This window comes from Phyllostomus hastatus, unplaced genomic scaffold (genome assembly GCF_019186645.2).
Source record: "Phyllostomus hastatus isolate PE091 unplaced genomic scaffold, TTU_PhHast_1.1 phas_contig_86, whole genome shotgun sequence".
In the NCBI taxonomy this organism is placed as follows: domain Eukaryota; kingdom Metazoa; phylum Chordata; class Mammalia; order Chiroptera; family Phyllostomidae; genus Phyllostomus; species Phyllostomus hastatus.
This window is the reverse complement of record NW_025333977.1, coordinates 31,460,888-31,483,649: the sequence shown is the minus strand read 5'-3', so window position 1 is coordinate 31,483,649 and position 22,762 is coordinate 31,460,888. Positions and strand designations below refer to the sequence as shown.

General features: G+C 38.6%; 1 long non-coding RNA gene across 1 annotated transcript; it reads left to right on the top strand.

Annotated features, from left to right (window-relative positions):
- The first annotated feature begins 75 nt into the window (after positions 1-75).
- On the top strand, positions 76-22,220 carry LOC123827262. The gene is made up of 3 exons (XR_006787204.1): positions 76-747; positions 5,021-5,123; positions 22,053-22,220. It is a non-coding gene; the product is annotated as an uncharacterized LOC123827262 (long non-coding RNA).
- Positions 22,221-22,762: the final 542 nt, after the last annotated feature.

Below are 22,762 nucleotides of genomic sequence, written 5' to 3'. Positions count from 1 at the left end.
TCGCCGGCTAGTGCTGGGCTCAGCTGTGTGGGCGGTGCGGGGGGGCGGCGGCGGGGTGTGGAGCGGGGGGCCTGGAAAGGCAGGGGATTCTCGCACGCAGTTCCTATCCTGTACCCCATTCCACTCCTTTCAGGGGTAGGATTAAGTCTCGTCTGTGGGTCAAATCTGTGGAGTCCGGAGCTTTGGGCTGACTGCTCTATCTCTACTTCCTATTGCATGCAGGTTTGTTTCTGCCTCTGTGCTTGCTTCCTTTGGTTCCACCACCCCCACCCCAGTCCCTCAGCACTCATCCGCAGCAATCTCGAGAGTAGTGACTGCAGGTTAATCCCCGGAGGTCTCCGCTTCTGTTCAAGCTTTAGGCTCAGCGCTTTACGCCAGCACTCTAGCAAACTACTGAGTTGGACCTGAGGGACTCTTGATCACTTCCTTTAAACAATTTTGAAAGGGACTGCAGCTCCTCGGTGCCTAGTCCACTGTGGTCCAGTGTTTCCGGGAGAATGGACGAGATGCTGTGTTTTACAGTGTTAAATGGAACAGATTGGGGTGAAAAACACTTTATGGGAAAGTAGTTTACTGTTCAACCTCCTGCAATCAGAAACACCCAGAAGTAGCAAGACGTAGATCAGATAAGGGTGGATAAACAGAGGTAAGGGGAATGTAAAAACAATTGGAACACGGCTTTGCTTTGGAAAGCTGAAATGAAGTGCCATCCATGGGACTCAGAAAAATACCACAGAGGAGCTGATGGTGAGTGGAACAACTGTGTGAGATCACAAGGCGGCTACTTTGAAGGGGACTATACATCCTGTGTACAATGTTTCTTGTATCTTCAATAAATGTTTCTTTTTCACATTACATGGCTGGATACTTTCTGAACAGACTATTGGGGTGTCCAACCTTTTGGTGTCTCTGGGCCACATGGGAAGAAGAAGACTTGCCTTGGGCCACACATTAAATACACAAATATTAATGAAAAAAATCTCATAATGTTCTAAGTAAATTTACGATTTTGTGTTAGGCTGCATTCATAGCCGTTCATAGCATTCATGTGGCCCATGGACTGTGGGTTTGATACCCCTGAATAATCATTTCAACAGACATTTCTTGTTATATAATGGTTGTCTAGCACCAAAAGTAGAGCCTTTCCTTTGGGATATTTATGGTCTATAAAACTAGCAGTGGAATTTTATATTATAAATAAGCCAGTCCCAAAGGTTAGCTAGATCAGTGATTTTCAACCAATGTGCCACAGGAATTTCTAAAACATGCAATGCCTATTTAGTCAGGGGCACTGACTTCTTTTCCATTAGATCGTCAAATAGAAAATGACAATAACCAACACAGCAGTAACCATCTGGTGTAAATGAATCAAAATTATTCCTATTCCAGTTTTTTTTGTCAGCTTGGCAAAAAATATCTTCTTCATTGTGCTGCAGAACTTTAGTAATTAGCTTATGTGTACCATGAGATGAAAAAGGTTGAAAATCGCTAAGCTAGATATTTAAAGAGCAAAATAATCTTTCTTTTGTTTTTGTGACTGAACCTTGCTTTATGAAACTGAAAGGAAGTTTGAGATACATTTACTTACTTGTCATCTGATAATCATTCATGGTGTTCCAGGCCCTGAACTAAACTCTGCATGTACTTACATGATCTAATTTAAGCCCCTCAGTCCTTTGAAGTTGATATTATTCCTATCATATAGATGTGGTAATACAGGCTCAGGTTAACCAGCTCATGGCAAAGCTGGGATTCAGATTCTGGATGATCTGGCAACAAGCCTCATGCAAGTTCCTAAGATATGTAAAGAAACAAAGATATGACCATAGCTATTCTTATTCATCTGCAAGTGGTCTGATTAAAATTAGGCCTGAAAATGTTTGTTTATATGCCACCAAATTTTGTCAGGACAACATAAGAAATAGAAACCTGGAGAATACTTTGTGTGTTATTATTTAACTGTGGCCCAAATCTCAAAAAGGAGGAGTGGGGGGATGAATTGATTCTAAATGCTATGGTGGAACATGGTAAGAAGTGATCTCAAAACAGTTGTAAAGACAAAAATTGTAACTCAAACTGTCAGGAACAGAATGAAAATTCAAAGCCCTGTTTTGTTCAAAGTATTTTTCAAGAACAATATTATGTACCTCATTAATTCAAGGAGCATGAACTATTTTTATACTATGTAACCCTTTAGTGATGAGCAAATCAATTTAGTGTGTCATGATGGGTATTTAAAAAAATAGGATAAAAATCAGGATAAATAAATATATTGCACAGTGTAAGTAATATGTATTGTTTTGTACACAACATAAAAAGAATTTCTTTCCATTGGTTGTGGTTGAAAATGTTTGAAAGCATTGATTTGGGAATACACAAGATCTGAGGCAGCCCCCAGCTGTAAAAGAAACGAGAAAAATGTATTTGGAGGCAACAGTCATTCATTCCACAGCTATTCTTAAATGTACTGAGCACCAAATGCATGCATAATGACTGCCTAAAACTAGGAGACACAAACGCAACTTTCAACGTGAGTCCCTTTACCCTGAGTAGGGTTGAATATCTAGTTGGAAAGAGAAGTTGCAGAGAGGAATCAGTTAAATAACAATCCAGGCCAGTATGGAACTAAGTCCTAAAAAAATACTCCGATAACAGTCACTAATTTCAGAAAATTGAGGCAATTGGGGAGAATTTTGAAGAAATGTGCTGAATTAAAACTGAACTTAAAGTTGGAGGAAGGGGAGTGCTTTCCAGCAGAAGAGCTGCAGGAACAAAAACTTAGAGTGAAGAATGTTCAGGGTGTTTGAGGTACAATTACTAATTTGGAACAATAAGAGATGGGGTTGGCTTAAGTAAGGCAAGGCATAGTATGAAGAGAGTTTCTGGCTAGTCACAAGAGTTTACAAAACATGGGCAATCTCTGGAATTTCCTGAGCAGAGAAATGACAGGATGGAATTAGAATGTTATCCCATAGACATTCTATGTGCTGGATTGGATAGAGAAGAAAGGTCAGATAGGAGATTATTGCTAGAGTGAATCAGTGAGTTCACAAGTGCTGGACTGGCAGAGAGCCAGAAATAAAGCATGTTCTAAAAAGTTGTACTCATAATAGACAAGGAAACTGAAATTTAAAGCATTCCAAGTGAGATTGCAGAGCTTTTGAGAGTAAGTTTGCCAGCATCACATAACAGCACTGAATGGTAAATACAGCTCTTTTTACTCAAATTGTGCTAGTTATACTTATGAGATGTGTTCATTCCCAGGGAGTGGGGGGAACATCTCTTGGTTTAGTGTAATATAGATTCTCAGGTATAACAAAGACAAAACAAGGAGGGATGTATTTCTTAATCAGAACAACATCTTGGACCATTAATAGCACAAACTGTGAGCTTGTTAAAAGTCAAGATTCCTGGCTCATTCATTATGGTACCCATAGTGTCTAAAAGGTAATTAATACTTGTTAAATGAATTAATAAGTTAATGTTGATAACTGAATAGTTAGGGGGAAATACCTAGTTCAGGAATACCAGAGTGATATGAAGCAAAGCATACTGAATGGTTTCAGTAGATCCTAAGCTGTGCAATAAGACCACTGGCCACCATTCTTCAGACGCAGGGCACAACTCTTCAGGGCCTAGTCTGACTGGAGGACACTGAGCCTTGGCAATTTGTTGCCTTAATTATTGCTATAGTGATAGGGCCATCAGAGGGGCACTAGAATCTGCTGCAGTTTTTTAAAAGGGCAAATTTCCACTTTCTCAAAACCATAAATCTAGTAGATTACGTTATTCTACTTAAAAAGCGGTTTCCTTCTGAATAATTATCCTTCCAGAATTTCCAGACCAGACTTGAGGCAAAAAAACAACAAACTGCAGGCAAGCTTTTCTAGTACTGACCAGAATTATGTATTTTATCATCTTGTAAAGAAACTCATTAGGAACACTATCACCTTACATTTTTGAAGCTTTTCTTGAAAGTTTCTCAAACAGTTACTGGTTGTGGACTAAGTTACACGAATACAGTTTTAATTTTTGGCTATTTATGCTTATACAGAACTGAAACTGAAAAACACAATGAGGGTTAGGATTCATAAAAAGTCTTTTCCTTAACAAGGAATATATGTAAACCATAAATAAGTTCTGCACCTTCTTATGGCCTTATTTTTAAGTTGCCCTTTAATAACTTGATACTACTTTTTGCACAAGTTAGATACAGCATTCTATCACTTCTCTTGTAAAAAAACAGAAAAATGAACTTGTATACTTTTTTGACTTAAGTTTTACTTGTCATTAGAGAGGAGGAGGTTAAACAGACAAGTAGCCTGTGGTTGAATTACTGACAGAAAGACTTATGGCCTCAGAGCAGCTGCAGCAAAGCCGAAACTGCTTTTAATAGTCTCTAACACAACCAACTTTGGGTTACTTCTGCTACATAATAAGTCAAATTATTTAGCCATCTAGAGGCATTAGTTTTGTAATACTTTATCTGATGGATGTCATGAGGAAGTTTTGTTGCTTGAGGTTAAATACAGGGTCTGGCACAAATAATGCCCCCCTTTTATTACAAAATATTTTATCACAAAATCATAAGCATGTAATTTTGTAACATAACAATATCATACTCAAGCACTCCATATGACTTTTTAGGCGAAATGTTCAAATTAAAACTATAAATTATTATACCCATATTATTACACTCCCAACCACACTCAAGCAGGTGTTACTTCTGCTGACTCTGTATTTTATGACTTTTTTTTTTTACTGGTTAAAACAACTGCATTAGGTCTTAGAGACAGTCCTAGTCTTAGAGATGGAAAATAAAATGATGGGTACCAGGGTCTGAGGAGAGGGGGAGTGGGGAGTCACTGTTTAATCGGTGTAGGGTTTCAGTTTTACAAGATGAATAGAAATGGATGGTGGTGATGGTTGAACATTATGAATATATATATACACATATATATTTTGGAGGGGTTTGTTTTAATCCACACCTGAGGACATTTTTTTTTTCATTGCTTTTTAGAGAGAGGGGAAGGAGGAGAGAGAGAGAAACATTGATATGAGAAAGAAACATCGATGGGCTGCCTCCTGTACAAACCCAGGACGGGAACAAACCTGCAACCTAAGTATGTGCCCTGATTAGGGATCCAACCCTCAGTCTTTGGTTTATGGGACAGTGCTCCAACCAACTGAGCCACATCAGCCAGGGCGAATATATTAGTATATTTAATACTACTGAAATGTACACTTAAAAACAGTTAATATAATAAATTTTATGTGTATTTTAACACAGTAAAAAAATGGGAAAAAGTGCATAGGCAGGTATTTGCTAACAGCTACTTCATAGGTTTTTGAGGCTTAACCGTCACAGTTGTATTCAATGGCAAGTTTTGGCATTTGCCCTTTTATCTGTATTAGAATGGATCCAAAATTGTTCTCTGAGGAAAATCTTGGCTTAGCCCACACATATGTCCCTAGTTTCCCTCTGTTTCCTTAACTTTCATAAGACATTAATTCTATCCTCAGTTCTGCTGAGTACTAAAGGAAACAAATGTGCCAGAAATTGCCAACACGCAATGGAACAGTTGGGAAAATCAATGTAAAAGGAGGACTTCCTGGAGACTGTGTACTCTACCTAAATTTTATCTTTAGATTAGAGAAGACTGATGAGAAGTCTGCCTTTGCATGGTCTTCTTTTGGACTTCCTATTGTTACAGAACAGCAGTGGGGGGCCAAGGGCAATGTACTATTACTGAAAGGAACCCCCCAGGTTCGTTATGTCTGCAGCCAGAGGAAAGATGTCTCTTAATGCCAGAGATTCGTAAAAAGGAAAGGAAATATTTATTTAATGCTGTACAAACTTAAAGTAGTGACCTAATGTCTTCATCACAATCTCAAAGTCCCTTAAAATACCCACAAACACACACACACAGTCCTTCCTTCCCCGCTTTGCCCAGTCCGGGGTACCATATCTCAGGAAAAGAAATAGAAGTCCGTGACTCAGGCAGCCCCCAGTTCTTCCCAGTAATCCATGCTCGGCTGGTAGGCTTCCCTCGGTTCCCGGCACCATGAGCTGTGTCACCAGGATCTCTGCTAAAGCCAGGTGGTGGTTCCCCCTTCTAAAGCTGTGGGGGTCCCCACTCTGGCAAAGCCATGTGGTTCTTCTATTTGGCCACAGCTGCGTGGTCCTCTCAGCACAATGGCTGTGGGAGTCTCCACTCTGCCAAAACTGAGTGGTTCTCTCCCCACTACCCCGGCCACGTGGTTTTCCCTCCACTTCTGCCACAATCGGCCACCCTTGCCAGCACTCTCATATCCTTCCAGCTTTACTGGGCTGCCATCATGGGTCTGGGCAGGTGTGGCCCCATGTCATGGAGCCAATCTTCTCCAAGCTCTTGTGCAGGTGCTGTAACTCGGGAGACCTGCCCCCCCCCCAAGTTACATCTTGGTGGGGAAGTTACTTCCATTCCCTTGGCTCAGAGCCTGTCTGCAGCTATTTAACATATCTATGCAACCAGTTAAAGGTTATGGATATGTTAAATGACCACACCAGAGGTTAGCTGCAAAGCTGTTGCTATGCAAAACAGCTCTCAATGGCCCTGCTCCATTTGTCTCTTCCCCCAACCCACACCTGTGGAGGGCAGGGCGGGGCGGGGGGGGGGCGGCGGTGAGGACATTCTAATATTTCCTGAACAACTTGAGTTCTGGACTCCATTTCAAATCCCTATTTGCCCCCCCTTAGCTGCACCCTGTTACACTATGATTACTTTTACTGAACCATTTAGGATCACATTTAGGATCACATTAACAACATCTGAAGTCGAGGGATGGTAGTGTTACCTCACTCAGGGGAATCACACTTGAGATATTCTATTGAACAAGACCTGGTTGTTGTAAGGTAGTTTTATTTACTTGCAGCAAGTGAAGGAGAAGAGATTCATATTGAAAGCTCTGCCTCCCCAAAGGGAGCCTTCACCATTGCTGACATACACTATTTGGTCAATTACATATTGATTTCTTTTTTTTAGTTGGCCATATTTAGGTTGAGTTTCTGTCAGGCTCATCCTGTTTACAGCTGACCTGCAAAATACTATGCTGGTTTTGACATTTAGCAAGAATAGCATTTAGGAAGTATATAGTCTAGACCTTGAGACTCTTGTCCTATATAACAGTATGACAAGCAGCCTCAGAAACTCCCATGACTGTTTTTACTGTGGAGGTGTAGCTGGGAACACTACTTACTCATTGCACGGTTGTCTGAAGGAGTGCCTGCAGAAATTCATTACCACAAATGACCCTGTGTCTGTTAAGCAACTAGTTTGTTTTAAAATCCTCTGAGCATTTTGAATTGTGTAACTGAATCTGCTTCCTTCCATTGTGTGTTGGTAGTTTAAAAATTCAGAGGTTTACTTACAGTGGGTGCCCACACTCTGGTGTACATTTTGTGAAATACTTTTATCCCGACTTTTTATTTTGTCTACTCTTAGTTTATCTTTGGCTGGTTACTCCACTTCCTTTGTTTGTTTTTATTGTGTGTATTTTGTAAGCCATCTTCAATATTTTTGAACAGAAAGAATAAAGAAAAATATAAGATATAACCATTAATTATTACAAGTCATAAAGATTAGTTTTAAGGTGACATAACAATGAACCCTAAGTAATCTAATCTGAATATTATGTGATTTCCTTTACCTCTTCCACAATTACATATGTATTTTCCCTACCTTACAATAACTACAAATTCATTTGTATGAGGAGGAGATTGACTAGAAGAAAAGAAAACAGTGAGTAAAGGCTGAAGACAGGTAAGGTGGAATATGAAAGGAGGAAAAAACATGAGCAAGAAGAAAATAAGCTGAGTCAAAGAAAGAAATAAAGAACTGTGTTCATTAAGGCTGCAAGAAGTAGAGTGGGTTGGAAGGTGAGTATTGAGAAATATTAGTTCAAAGAGACTTCTGTTGGGAAAACCGGAAAAAAGCGATGACTTGTTCAAGGGGTTATCCTGAACATCTGGTTTTAGTAATAGCTTACAACTAAGGAAGGGCATGGGAGTGTCACAGTAATAGCAGCAAGGGCATACCAGAGAGCAGGTGAGGGTGTAGCGGAGAAAAACTCTGGGCATTCCTGGATAACAGGCAAGAAGCCTGTTGCTTCCACCATGCTTGGGTTGGCTGAGAAGCAGGGCTCTGGGATGCACTGAAGACAGAGGCTGGGTTGGTTTTGGAGTAGGGCAGATAGGATGCTGGGGCAGAAACAGAATGTAACCAGGAGGAGCAGCCATACTTCTCAGGGAGTCGGTGAGAGGAAGATCACAGTTGGAGAGAGCTGAGATCTGGCAGTGGACCTACAGGAACCCCGAGCAGGATAAATTTTGGGGTATCCCCAGCACTTAACCTATAGTTTGGCCCACTGTATGTGTTCCTTTTTTTTTTTTTCATATAAATAAAGCTGGACTATATTGAACTCTGTATCCTTATTGTGATTGCCCACTTGCCTGTGGTTAATGTCCCTCCATGGCTCTCATGGCAAGAAGGCCTTTCCTTGTGCACATGTGACAGGATCTGAATGTGTCTGCCTTTGGGAATGACTCCCTACAGAGGAGAGGAAATAGAATGGGACCGAGGCTGTGATCTTAGCTGCCTTTGAGCCATTTCACCTGCTGCATGTACCCTCTGTCTGGAAATCTCTTCTGATATCATCTTTCTCTTTACTCAGCTAATTCTTTCTCATTTTTTAAGTCTCAGCTTAAATGTTACCATTCAGAGACAGTTACGTCCCCTTGTAGAGCTGGGTTAAAGACATTTATAAACCCTAAGCACCTAAAAGATTCTATTGGCTGTCCCCCAACCCCTGGCCAAAATATGAATTCAAATACAAAATAAAAGTGAAAAACAAATGTTTACTTTTTAAAAAAATGACATACATCAAAATGTATACATATCCTGAATAACTTCTTTCTAGATTTTCCTCTGATTCAAGTTACTTATCTACCTCTGTCTCTCTCTCACATACATATTCTCTCTCTCTCCTTCCCTCCCTCCCTCCTTTAACTTTTTCTGGTATCCCAAGCAAGTGCTGAGTCAGTTGGGCAGGTAATTTGGCACTCTCCCCATCAAGCATTCCCACACTGTCCCATACCTCTCCAAGTACTTTGCACACTGGTAATCAAGCGATTGTTTGCTGCAGACTGTTTAATGTCTATTTTCCCCATGACACTGTATTCTTCTGTAGGGCAGGGACTCAGTTCGTGACATTCAAGAGCTCCAATATTTATTTGCTTTACCAGCTACACTGTGAAATGTAAACAGCTTTTAAGTAACCAGTTAAGAAATCAGGAAATCTTGTAGAGTGGTAAATTGGACTTTATGAGTAAATAGGGGATAAAATAAGATGATGACATACTAGGTAGGGACAAATGAAATAACAGGTATGCTCCTGCACAATATTGATTTAATCAAAGTCTTTATAGACTATTTAATGTTGCTATTTCTGGAGAGGTAAATGGATTTCCTCTACATAATTCTTATCAAATATATCATAAATCTGTCACTATAATCAATTTATTGTTGACAGTTTTATAAGAACCACACATAAAATCATACTAAAAGTTGTCCTATTCCGGTCCAGGTGCTAGATTCTGGCTCGCTCTGTTCACCCTCACCTCTTCTCCCACTGTTTAGTAGTTACTCTTCAGCAGATGCTAGTCATTGTGCTACATGCCTGGGCTAATAGTCCCATAGACCCAGCCCCCAAAGAGTTCATTCATAGTTCAAGGCCTGGACACTGTCTTATAATTATGCTCTTAACAGCAACATGATTTTTTGTCTGTCATCTTGAATATAATAAAAATATTATATGTGAAAGTATTCAGAAATGCACTAACTGTACCTATGTAGGAAATTGTAGGTAGATAGAATAAAGAAGGTCCATAAGAAGATAAAGTACAGAAATTTCTTAGTTTTGTCACCCCAACTTATGACCTGCTTGTTCACTGACCAGGTTCTCAATGATTTGGATGAGACAACTTTTCTAGGTAGGGCAATATTTCTTGCCAGTCAGTGTATAGATCTTCAGTGACCTTGCTTGAAGAAACTTCGTGTGTGCAGAAAGGAGATTGAACTTTGTCTTCACAAAGCAGGGGTGATGGTATTGTCAGTGTGTGTGTGTGTATTTATGTATGCATGTGCATGCATGTGCCTAGAGTGGAAGATATGGGGAGATGACATGTACATGTTTTATTACTTAGCTCACTTGATTTTATCTAGAGGTATTAATGAGTGTAAAATTGCAGGCTCAATCCTTAGAGACAGTTGTTAGCTTTACACAGAAGAAAACTCTGTGCCACGGCCATGGCTTGCACTTCCAGTCCCAGAATAGAGACAAGAGAGCAGGTAACCGGAATCACCAGCATGATGAGAAATTCAATTCAATCATATAGTGGTGGATTGATATTTTCACTGTAAATAAAAGGGAAGAGATTACTGTTACTTTCCACTGTACTAAGTAGTACTATTGATTGTACTACAATCAATAGGAAAGCTAAACAACTCTGTAAATACACACCATGTATATGTTTTCCTCCATATTATTTTCTACATGTTGTTTTTATTTATGTAACTGTATAGAGAGATGTACATAGAATTTAACCTTGAATAATATAATAATGTGTGTGAGGTCTAATAGGCCTTAGTTCAACCTAGTAATTAATGACAACTTCAGTGAATGTGCAAGTTCTACAAGGTTGCATTAGAACGCTAAATGGCATCTTGTTTTTACTTCATTGAATTGTTTTGATATGTCATACAAGAAAATGCATCTTTTCTCCTGAGTTAATTATTGGGAGAGATGCCAGTTTTTAGGTTGTATCTGTCAATTTTAGCTCAATCTGTTATGTTTTATCAAGTTGCTATTTAAACTCTTGATAGTTTAGATATTTGATAGTTTAAATAGATTTCAATATTGTCTCCATTGGCTTCTCTAAAATGAATACTCCATTACTAACCCATCCAGTCAGGCTGGATGTACTGGTCCAGTACCAGAAAGAACATATTCCTATTTGAGACCAGGTCATTTAGAGAGGAGTGATTGTCTTAGAGTCTTAACAGGTCTCATGGGAGCTCTTCGTAGAACAGGTAACTGGAATTTGTCTCCAGTTAAAATCTGGAAGTCTCTTCTTCCTGTATTTCCCTTCCTCTTGCTCCTCTACCCTTTCCCAGAATCCCCATTCCTAGCCTGTCCCTAGCCCTTGGCTCAGAGTCCAAGGAGTTACATCACTGCATCCAATCCGGGAGAATGACAGAAAGTACTATACTTTCATTCTTCAAAGCGGGACAGTTACTGTTATTGATAATCTATTTTAATATAATTGATGCTTTCTTAATTTTAATATTAATTTTTTATCTAATATTATTAATAATATCGGGGGTGAACAAATACAGCCTGCTATTGAATTCCTCTTTATTTACCTGGCTCAAATTTTTATTGATTACATGTTAGACTAAGAGTAAAAGCAGCATGCTTAATTAAATTAAATTTGACTACTTACAGAAAGATGCAGTTTAACTGTGATGCAATAATGATATTATTAAACATTATACATTCTTGCAACTAATCCAGAATTTTTCTTCATAACAAATCTAATTACTAGTAAGAGGGGAGATCTCATCAATATGGTGCTCAGAGGAAATAACTGTGGAGTAAAAGACACCTTTTGTGAGTATACAGTGCTCGGGGGCTCACATTTTGTGGTGTGTCTTTGCATGTCTCCAACAATATCATCTCTGTGGGAAATACATCTTCAACATCTTATTCCTACCTATCTTTCTTCTCCATATCCCCAATTGGTTTCCACTCCCTTCTCTGCAAGCAAGTGTCTTTATTTCATCATTCAGACAGAGTAAGCCTTTTGAAAGCTAGGGAATCAACAGAAGCCAGGAAATTACATATACACACTGTATGTTTAATAATGGTGTGCATCTGATTACTGTGAGCATTATTTAAAAATTTTTCTGTTTAAATAGAGTTCATGTGACAGCAGTTTCTGTTCTCTCAGGATTCCTTGAGTGGAAAAATCCCTTTTAAGGTGGTATAGTATTGATTAACTGGTAATGCAAATTAGCTTTGAGCTTACCCTCAAAATGTGGAAAATTTTTGAATCAAAATTGAAAGCGAGACCCACATTTCTGGCTCTGGGCTTCCTGAGGTGACAGATGCCCTCAGACACACCTCCTTCATAACGATAAGGAAGACTGTTATTTCATGGAGTTAAAAAATAATCTGTTGACCTTTATTATCATATCTGAAATAAAATCACTAAGAAGAAAATAATGTTAATTTTAGTTGTAGGTAAGTTCAATAGAGTTTCACTTGGTCTCACTCACATTTTTCGAACCACTAGACCACTAACTGTACACTGGAGACTTTAAGCTCATTGTAAAATGAGAGAGCAATTTAGTCATTAATTGATTTAATATTGACTGCCACGACACAATTGAGCCTCAAAACCCACAAACCCCAAATCTATTAAATTACCCTGTTTTGAATGTCTACCTTAAGAAAAATAAGCAGGTGATTTAAACTTGCTCTTTCATTTTGAATAACCACAGTCTGAGGAACCGTTAAATTGCGTAGCCTAAGAAAGACTTCAGAAGACTCAGATTCGAGCTGATGTATTTCATTAAGGAAAAGTCATTACCTGTTTGATAATTTAGCCAAAAATATGGTTTATCTCTAACATAAACTCTCAGAAATGAAAAAATAAGCCATTGAAACCTTAAAGGGTTAAAAAAAAATCCTCACCGGAGGACATGTTTATTGATTTTAGGGAGAGAGGAAGGGAGGGCGAGAGGGAGAGAGAGAGAGAAAGAGAGAAACATTGGTTGTCTCCCATATGCACCCCAACAGGAGATCAAATCTGCAACCTAGGAATGTGCCCTGACTGGGAATTGAACCCTCAACTTGTTGGTGTACAGGACAATGCTCCATTCAACTGAGCCACCCTGCCAAGGCAATAACACATTTCTTATTTAATCCTCACTGTAATCCTGAAGCTGGTATTATTTTATTCCTACCATGATACTATTAGTAGTAATAGTAGAATTGCTATTTATTGAGTTTCATATATGCTGAATGCTTTACCTGTATTTTATCATTTCATCATCACGTCAACTCTGCATAACAAGGTACACAGCCATATGGCCAAAATGGTTGGTAAAACACTGAGATACTTCTGTAGTGGGCAGTGAAGAGTTGCTGCCCTAAATTCTCTGAGTGCCCTCCCCTCCCTGTTTCTCTGGTTGCCCAGCTCTTTGTTGGCAGACCCCTCAACCCTGTTCTCAAATCGAGAAACTAAGAGTTAGCACTGGTCACAGGAACAGCCCTCCAGGACCTTGCTCCAGGGCCGAGGCCAGAGCTTTTTAAGAACTGTTGGTGCCCAAGCTGTACCAGTCATTAAAATTTTGACTGTTAACAGGGATGTCGTTTAATCATTTCCATTTTGCAGGTGGGGAAATTCATATAAGACCGTAAACGCTAAGCAACTTGTCCAAGATCACCCACCTTACAAAGTGTCAGAACCAGTATTCAAATCCAGGTTCCTCTCAGGTTAAAATACCTGTTCTTAGCTACTACAGCGTACTAACAACAACAAAAAAAAGAGTCAGCCAAATTTTGGTATGTTGACTTCCCAGACACAACATGAATGGCTTTGGAACTCTGTACCCTATGTCTGACTACTTGTACAGTGAATTTTAAATTTCATAGTGTTTTCAATATTTACCTTAAAACTGTGAGAATATTGTTCTTCTAACTGGTTCCTGGCCATAATAATATGCATTTAAATACTAGGATGATAGATACTACTTTGTATTATTCTGCCAATAAGCCTATATTCACAGATACAGGCTTTAGCCAATGTTGTATTTTGGGATAATCTCTCTATAGATAGTCATTCTTATTTATTTAATCACTGGGTCCCCAAAAATAGCAACGTTGATATTAAGCCTAACCAAGAATTATAAGTTACAAAACTAACATTTAGATATATATAAATGAAAATATAGTTTAAATATATATATGTAAATACCAATGGCTGAAAACCTTTGGCATTATGTTTTGTTTCTCTACTTCTGCATCTCATTATCATGTCTTTCCATTTTTGATAAAAAGAAAAACCAAGCTCCAATTTAGCTACATAAATGTCCAGGTCACTTATACAACTCCATCTTTAGTATTAAAGGAAACTTGAATGCTATTATTACAGTGCTATGTTTCTTTTTATTGTTGGCACTATTATAGATGCCCCATTTCCCACCCCACCTTTGCCTACCACCACTTAGCCCTCAAAAGGCAGTTACTTAGCACTGACACAGGAATGAACAAATCTGCCAACTACAAAGTTCACTTTTATTTAACAAAATGCAGTAGATCTCCCAATATTAAACACACCACACCCATGTACAAAAGCAGGAAAATTTACCAGGGGAGAAGCAAAAATTGGAGGTGGTGAAAGAAGCAGTACATTTTATCCATATGTGGCATTTGGAGAATGAATAAGCAGAAAACCTTTGAAGATGTGTCTGGCATCAGGGGCAGGGCCAAGGAGGATTTTTCTGTTTCTGTTTTTAAAATTTATTGATTTTAGAGAGGGGGAAGGGAGGCAGGGAGAATGAGGAATGGGGAGAGAGAGAGAGAAAGAGAGAGAGAGAGAAACATCAGTTTGCCATCCCACTAATCCAGGCATTCATTGGTTGATTCTTGTATGCGCCATAATGCAGGATTGAACCCACAAACCTTGGCACATTTGTACAATGCCCTAACCAACTGAGTACCCAGCCGGGACCAAGGAGGTTTCTGTTCCTATCTCTTGCTGACCCATTCCATTTCAAGGTGGAGCTTTTGGATCTATCTGAAACCCCTGGGACCAGTGGAGGAGTCAGCCTGCAGCAGCACCAGGCAACCTCACATCAAAGCAGCAGCGGGAATGAGATACCCACCTGTTGTCTCTCCTGGGCCCTGAGCCACACCTGAGGCCCTACAGCTGTGGCCACAGGGCTCACTGGTGATGGTTAATTCTGGGACTTTCAGTAGCATTTAGGAAGGGATGCAGTCTGCCCCATGATCGCCTTTCCACAGGTGCAAGTGGCTGCAGGCAGTCCCTGAGCTCAGAGACTAGGAACACACCTAAGCTGGAGTTATTCTTCATTTCCACCCACAGAGATCATAATTGGTGGAGAGAAGCCACAATCGAAGCTATTATGGTTGCTGAGGACTGGAGCAAGGAGGGTGTGGGACTCCCCTGGGACAGATGGAAGACAGAAGGGACCTGGAAGGGGAGGGCTGAATCTCTAGCAAGTACCCTGGAGAGGGTCTGAACTGGTCATGGTTGTGTCACTCTCATTTTTTTTTGCATTGTTTCTTCCCTTGGGAACCTGAGGAGTGTTTGTTAAAAAAAAAAGTCATCCAAGTTGTGAAAAGTGTTGACTTCAGTGTGTCTAGTCAACATGATCTACTCACATGTAGTCATGAAAATACCCTTAGAATGGTGAGCTACCACCTATCCTTCGTGACTGACAATCAAACATGCACAAGAGCCCCGTCATTTCAACACATTCTTACTGAGGTCCTACAATATGCTAGGAGCTTATTTGCCACTATATAGTTTAAGGGAGATGGGACAAGTGAGGTCTGTTTCATCTGAAAGAGACAGAAAGGTTAAGTTTTGGATGTGATCCCTGTGCTCTGTTATGCTTTACATTCTGGAGCTGAAGTGTAACCTCGAGGCACCGTGCTCTCCAGTAAGGGTGTGAATATTATGGGAAGGAAAAGACTTGCTTGACTCTCATCCATGCAGAGGGGATTACTTAGGGAAAACTTGGAGAGCTCACTGTTCTGTAGAGTCTGCTGCAAACGTTGCAGGTAAGAAAAACATTTCATGAATATTTTGAAGTTGATCACACTAGGGATGTTCAATTTAGCAAACCTCCCCAGAGGACTGACATATGAAACCAGAAAGGCATTTTATTCATTTACCAGGAGAAATAAAATCCTTCAGGGATTGAGGAGCCCATTGTTTAATTTTTCTTCCTGTCATTCTTTGAACAGAAACCCCATAAGAAGCCAAATCATCAGAAGATACCCTGAGTAGCACAGGCTTAGCAAAGGAGGTATTTATGAGAGATTTAATGGCATTATGTTAAAAGAGCCGGACGCCACATTTCTGCTCTAAGGAAATACCTTCCAGGCAGGCCAGATACTTAGTAGGAGCTGGCTGGGGTCCGTTTCCTCAAGACACAAATTAACTGGGCTCTGCCAATGTTTACCCTGTGAGTTTCCTTTTCCTATGTTTTTGTGGCAGACCAGGTCTCTCTACCATGCTTACCTTTACTTTATCAATTAGATGACAGGCTATTTTGTTTCTTTAAGGTGCATCTCAGTGTTGATTTTGGCTTAACACTCAAAGGACGATCATATTTCCCATTCCTTAAGAGTATCTCCTTATCTCACATACTAGTTATAAGAGTGATTACTAAATTTTTAGCTATTAATCATTTTGGCATCATTAACAATTTTATATTAGTTCCAGAATGGAAGAAATAAAGAGCATGGAAATAGACTTTGTCATTAACAAGCTAAGTTTATAATTGGGGTTTCCTAATGCCTAACTCTTTGATAAATGTACTGGTTTTCAAAAGTTATTTATATGTTATTATTGCTATTTTAATTAGCATGCATATTGTTTAATTGGGCACTAAGCTGGCAATGAAAAGAAGAAAAGTCTATGCATACTAGGGAAAACAATTATTAAATTTCCTAGAAGTAAAATTCATGGGAAATATAAAATATTCTGTAAAATCATTGTCAACTTGGCATCCTCTCACTGTGATTGTGTCTGTATGGATCAAAATCATTGCTAAGGCCAAGTAAAATGTTCAAAATGGATATGTGAAAGTCCTTGTCAGTTGTAAATCAGTTTAAGTCAGTTTGGTTGCTTGGTGCTGAGAACCCTGACTAGCACACAAAGTCTAGCCTAGAGCCGGGTCCAGTTAGCTGCTCTGTGCCTGCCTTCTTCGGCCTTCTTCCTTTCTTGCCTGCTTCTCTGGATTAGGCTAGAGCCAAGGTTTGGCTTGGAAAGCCGCCTTCCCAGGGGAGCAGGCAGTACACTAACTTGCATCTGGGTGGCCACAGAATTGGTTGTTAAATCTGCTGGGTTTCCAGTGGGGTGGAGGGAGGCAATGGGAGAGAATGTCATCATACAATCAAACCCTCAGGGAGTTTCCTTTCCTAAACAGTACCCCCTGCTCTCATCCTCAAGAAACCAATGTGTTAATATTTGCTACATGATTTTTTACAGAAAAACTGGTTTCTTAAAAACTTTTAACTTATATCTACTCCATTTTTCCTCAAATAGAAATGTACAGAGGTAAATAGTTTTGTTATTCAGAATAAATTCCTAATCCCAAATTCAGGGTTATAATTGAATGTGAGAAAAATTCAAGGTTGATCTTGAATTAACTTTATTTTGTGTAATGCTAAGGTCATCTTTTAAAGTCATACTTTAAAAATACTTAAAAATATAATTGGATATACTCTTTTTCATAGGAATTTAAGGTATGTAAACTCAATAAATTTTTTGAGTAGCCTTCTATTGTGATTAAAGTCAGCCCAACTTTACAGAAAGGAAATTAAAGCCAGAATTATTCATACTCAATCCTAGTAAGCAAATTAGTGAAAACTGAGAAATCACCAGATCCTGAAATTCCCTGCTCCCATTATATAGTTATGTTGTCCTGAAATGCTTTTTCATACTTCAAGAAAAATGTCTCTTCCTCCCAAGAGTAAAAACAATTAGTAAACAAAAACATGGAAAAAAATGTTCTTTCCTGATAGTAATAAAGGGAATGCAAGTGAAAGCAACTTTAAAATAGCATTTTATATTGACTGAAACAGCATCACGCAACAGTTGTCAGTGTTGAAATAAAACTATGTACTCATTCTTGATGGTACTATAAGTTAATATAACCGTTTTGTAAAGAAATGTGGCAATAAAGAACATAAGTATAATCTAGACATACATATAATCAAGTCTTTTGTTTTCAAGTCTTGAAATTTTTCTTGAACTTTGAGGAATTTGTCCCAAGAAAATAATTCATAAGAAATAAAAAGAATATACACATATATGAATTCATTCATTATCTCTTTATTCACAGTAAGAAGACATTGGTATCAAATAAATAATCAATATTAGGGGTATAGATAAAATTTTGGTTGATCGTCTTTGGAAACTAGGTATTATATTCCTTCATCAACTTTAATTAAAAATGAGCATCTATTTCATGATAGAAATGTGTAGTGCAGAGACTACAGATACAATCTAGCAGCTGATGGTGGTAAGAAATCATTGATTGTATAATATGATGTCAAACATAAAATTTAATTACTAAAATTTTAATATAAGCATAGTTTCAATTGTCAGTGATCCTATTATGACCTACACCTGAGAATAATCTAATAGTGATGAGGGAAAGTTTTTCTTTTATAGCCCATAAATTAGAAATAAATAATAGAATTAGAATATCACTGTAGGCCCTGGCTGAGAAAGTTCATTGGGTTAGAGCATCATCCTCATACGCTGTGGTTGTGGGTTTGATCCCCAGTCAGGGCACATACAAGAAGCAACAGATGAATACATAAATAAGTAGAACAACAAACATCTCTCTCTCTCTCAAACCAATAATAAATAAAAATCACTGTATGGGCATTGCTTAAGAATGGCTGCTTGCATTCCAGGAAGATAACCAGACATTTGCCTTCTGATGGAAGTATGTAAACACCTAGAAATTACTTTTGTTCTCTAGAAAAGAAAAGTCTAAAAAAATCAGGTTTCAGATTTTAGTTTATAGAAAATACATAGGCTAGAAAAGTATGTATAATGAGTCCACAGATATTCGATCAGCAAAATCTATACAGTGGGGCCTTTGCAAGACTAAGACCTTTCGTGTCAACAAGAAAAAGAGAGATCTTTGGTGGGTAACTTACAGATTAAAGAAAAAAGCCCTCAAGATATATGTCAACCAATAATAGTATATAGACCTTATTCATATCTAGATTTGAACAAACTACTTTTAGAAAGGTTTTATAATTAAAATAAGGAAAATATGAGCACTGGGTATTAATAGTATTAAGGAATTTTTCCTGATTTTTTTTGGAAGGGGAAGTGACAGTACTGTGTCTATTAAAAAGGGAAGTCCTGCCCTGGCTGGTGTGGCTCAGTGGATTGAGTGCCAGCCCGTGAACCAAAAGGTCACTGGTTCCATTCTGAGTCAGGGCACATGCCTGGGTTGCGGGCCAGGTCCCCAGTAGGGGGTGCGCAAGAGGCAACCACACATTGATGTTTCTCTCTCTCTCTCTTTCTCCCTCCTTCCCCTCTGTCTAAAAATAAGTAAATAAAATCTTTAAAAGAAAAAGGGAAGCCTTTTTAAATAAAAGTGATGCATGTTGAGATATATATGGAAGAAATGATATGACATCTTGGATTTGCTTCAAAATAACCTGGAGTTTCTTCAAACAGAACTCACATCAATTTTGTTAAGCGACTGAAGTCTGTAGAATGCTGCATATGTGCTCCAGACCTTTCCATTTATAAATTTATTTATTCCTTTGAAGGACCTTATCTTTTTTCACCAGAGCCTATTTAGAGTTTATTTCTGCTTCCGTGGAATTTGTCTAGCTTTTCCTACTACTTCAATAGCACATGAACTGTTCTCCACTTATGTTTCTTTAAAAAACCACGAGCACAGATTCTGCTGTTAAAATGTATTTCTGCCCCTGGCATTCTCATCATAAAAGGAAAGTCATAGAATCTGAGGCCAATGAAACCCATAAATAGTTATCAGATGCACATGATGGATTAAGCATGGGTTGTGACTGAGAGAGGTTAAAAATAAATTCTCTGCCTTGAGGAACTGATCATTCATTTAGGGGAGAAAATCACGTGGAAATATCTGTAACAATAGTTAACATTTATTGACCTCTTACTATGTGCCCAGTACCGAGACTAGTGCTTTTTACATGCATTTAATTTTAATTCTCATAATGCCTTCAAAGTAGGTATTATTATTATTATTATTATTCCTAAAATACAAATGAGGATTCTGAAGTGTGCAAACTTGAGATAATTTGCTTAGTGTCACACAGTTAGGATCAGTGTAGAAGGGCCAGGAGCCCAGGTCTTTGTGAAGCAAAGACCCATGCTATGCACAATTGTACAAAATTAACAGGAGTCTATTTAGTTGAGATTTACCTGAACCTTCACTATGCGGACCAACATACAGTGAATGGGGCTTCTATAAACCCTGCCACATGAATGTTAATTTTACATGTTCTAGAGTAAGTGGAAGCAGTCTGGCTTCCTCACCCAGGTGTCTGGGTAGCTTAGAGAAGCAGTGTTCCCACAGCCTTGGAGGGGCCTGACAACTAGTGTTCTCATGGCCTTGAGACTGGGTCTGATAAACTCTTCCCAAAACATGAAGTGAGCTCGCATGCGCAGAATTATCCCATCCATGAATAAAGGCATGTCAGACATCTCAATGGCTCTATTAATATTTTTCCATCTGCATGAATACCAGAACCTGCCTGGCCTGGCAGGGTGGCAACACACGTGTCAACCTGACCGGGCCACAGGATGACCAACTATTTGGTCAAATGTTACTCTGGGAGTTTCTGTGAGAGTGTTTTTTGGGTGAGATTAACATTTTAATCAGAAAGCAGATTGAGCTCTATAATGTGGGTGGGCCTCACCCAATCAGTTGAAGACTTGAATAGAGCAAAAAGACTGACCCTCTCCCACATAAGAAGGAATTCTCCAGCAGACTGCCTTTGGACTTCATGTGCATAGTCAGGTCTCCTGGGTCTCCACCTGCTGGCCCACATTGCAGATTTAGACTGCCAGTTTCTATAATCACATGAGCCTATTCCTTATATTAAACCCCTCTCTCTAACATACCTCATATGTATACATAATATATACATATATAGAGAACATACGTATGTGTATATATTGTGTGCATGTGTGTGTACATATATATATATATATATACACACACCATATTTTGCCATATATAATGCATTCTTTTTGCCCAAATTTGTTAGGGAAAAATAAGGATGCACATTGTATATGGTTACAATGACTACATACTGTGAATATAATAATGGATATAATAATCCTGTGTATAATGTGCATTTGACTAATACAAACACATTTTAGAAACCCAAATAGAAAGAAGCAGTGTTTAAATTACTACCAAATTTTGCAACAGATGTAGTAATTTCACATGAAAGTAACCTTTTCTTCCAATGAATCATATTCCTGAAAAAATGTTCTAAAAATCATGAAAAGATGTCCTAACTGCTTTATTTAATTCCACCTTAGAGAAAAGACTAAAAGAAACTAATTATAGTTTTAACACCAGTATTTTTTTCCAAATCATTCCATTGGTAGAAATGTTGACCTTATAATGACATTTTATGAAATAAAATTATTAATTAATTCAATATATATTGGCAGGCCCAAGCCTGCTGAAAATCCACAGATAAAATAGCATTTTATTTATATGCTATTATATACCCCAGTATATATAATTTTATAACTTATAATCTTATCTGGGAGCCAGGTCAGCCAAAACCCTTACGAAATAATGATGACACATGCTGTATTGGAGGCATGTCCCCAACTGCCATTGCCCCCAACAGCAATGGGTGCAAAGAAGAGGTATGGAAGTCTACGGAAGAGTCAGGAAGACATCCCAGAATAATCGTTTTAATAAGAAACAAATGTAGTTTGGTAGTTCTTCACATATAGGTCTGATTTTGCTTTCAGGCCTTCACTTTAGGCAGGCCTCACATCATATCGACACAGAAGAAATCCTGATGATACTTTTTTCTTCCTGATTGGCCTTCTCTACTTAGCTCTACAGTTCATAAAATGTCTACCTTAATACTAACAAGGAATTCACGTTTCCCAAGTCAAAGTCCCTGTTTCCTCTTTCTGTCTTTTGGAGTCCTGGAAGGCGGGTTTCCAAGCAGCATGATGCTGAATGAGATCACGCACACCCAAATGGAGTTGATCCTTCCTTCTCTGGTCAGCTCCAGATCAACAGTGGCTGTCTCCGACTCCAGCAGCAGACCTGCAGAAAGAATGATTCATATCCACCTTGGTTTTCCACACTCAAAGGCAAGTAAGGATTTTGAAACTGTTTAAAATAATTAACAATAAGCTCTCCTACTTTTCTCTCTTTTCTGGATTAGTTTTCCTCGTGAGCCAGCCCTGGGAACTCATACTTAAGAGCATGATATTCTCTGACATGAATGAAACTAATGTTGCCTTACAAGCAGCCCCTTTAAGTCTATTTGCTCAATCAAAACCAAGCTTAATCATGCTGTGGTTTGGACAAATCTCTCAGGTCAGACTCTTTGCCAACTTGTGTTTTCTAGTAGTTTTCTTGATCTAATTAGAATCTTTGTATTAGAACACTTTTTCATATCTACTAACAAGGAATTAGGAAATGGTTAAATTTTAGGCATACTTCCATGATTTAAAACTGGTCTAATTATATATATATGTATTTCAAATCAAGAAAGGTTCGGTTAGGTATATAACATTAGAGTAGAAGGGTTACTGTCCCTTGCTTTCTCTCCTTCCCTCAGGGAATGGCGTTTTGAACGGCAACACTAAGAAAGGAGAAAACCTTTTGAGCTGAGAGATACTTGC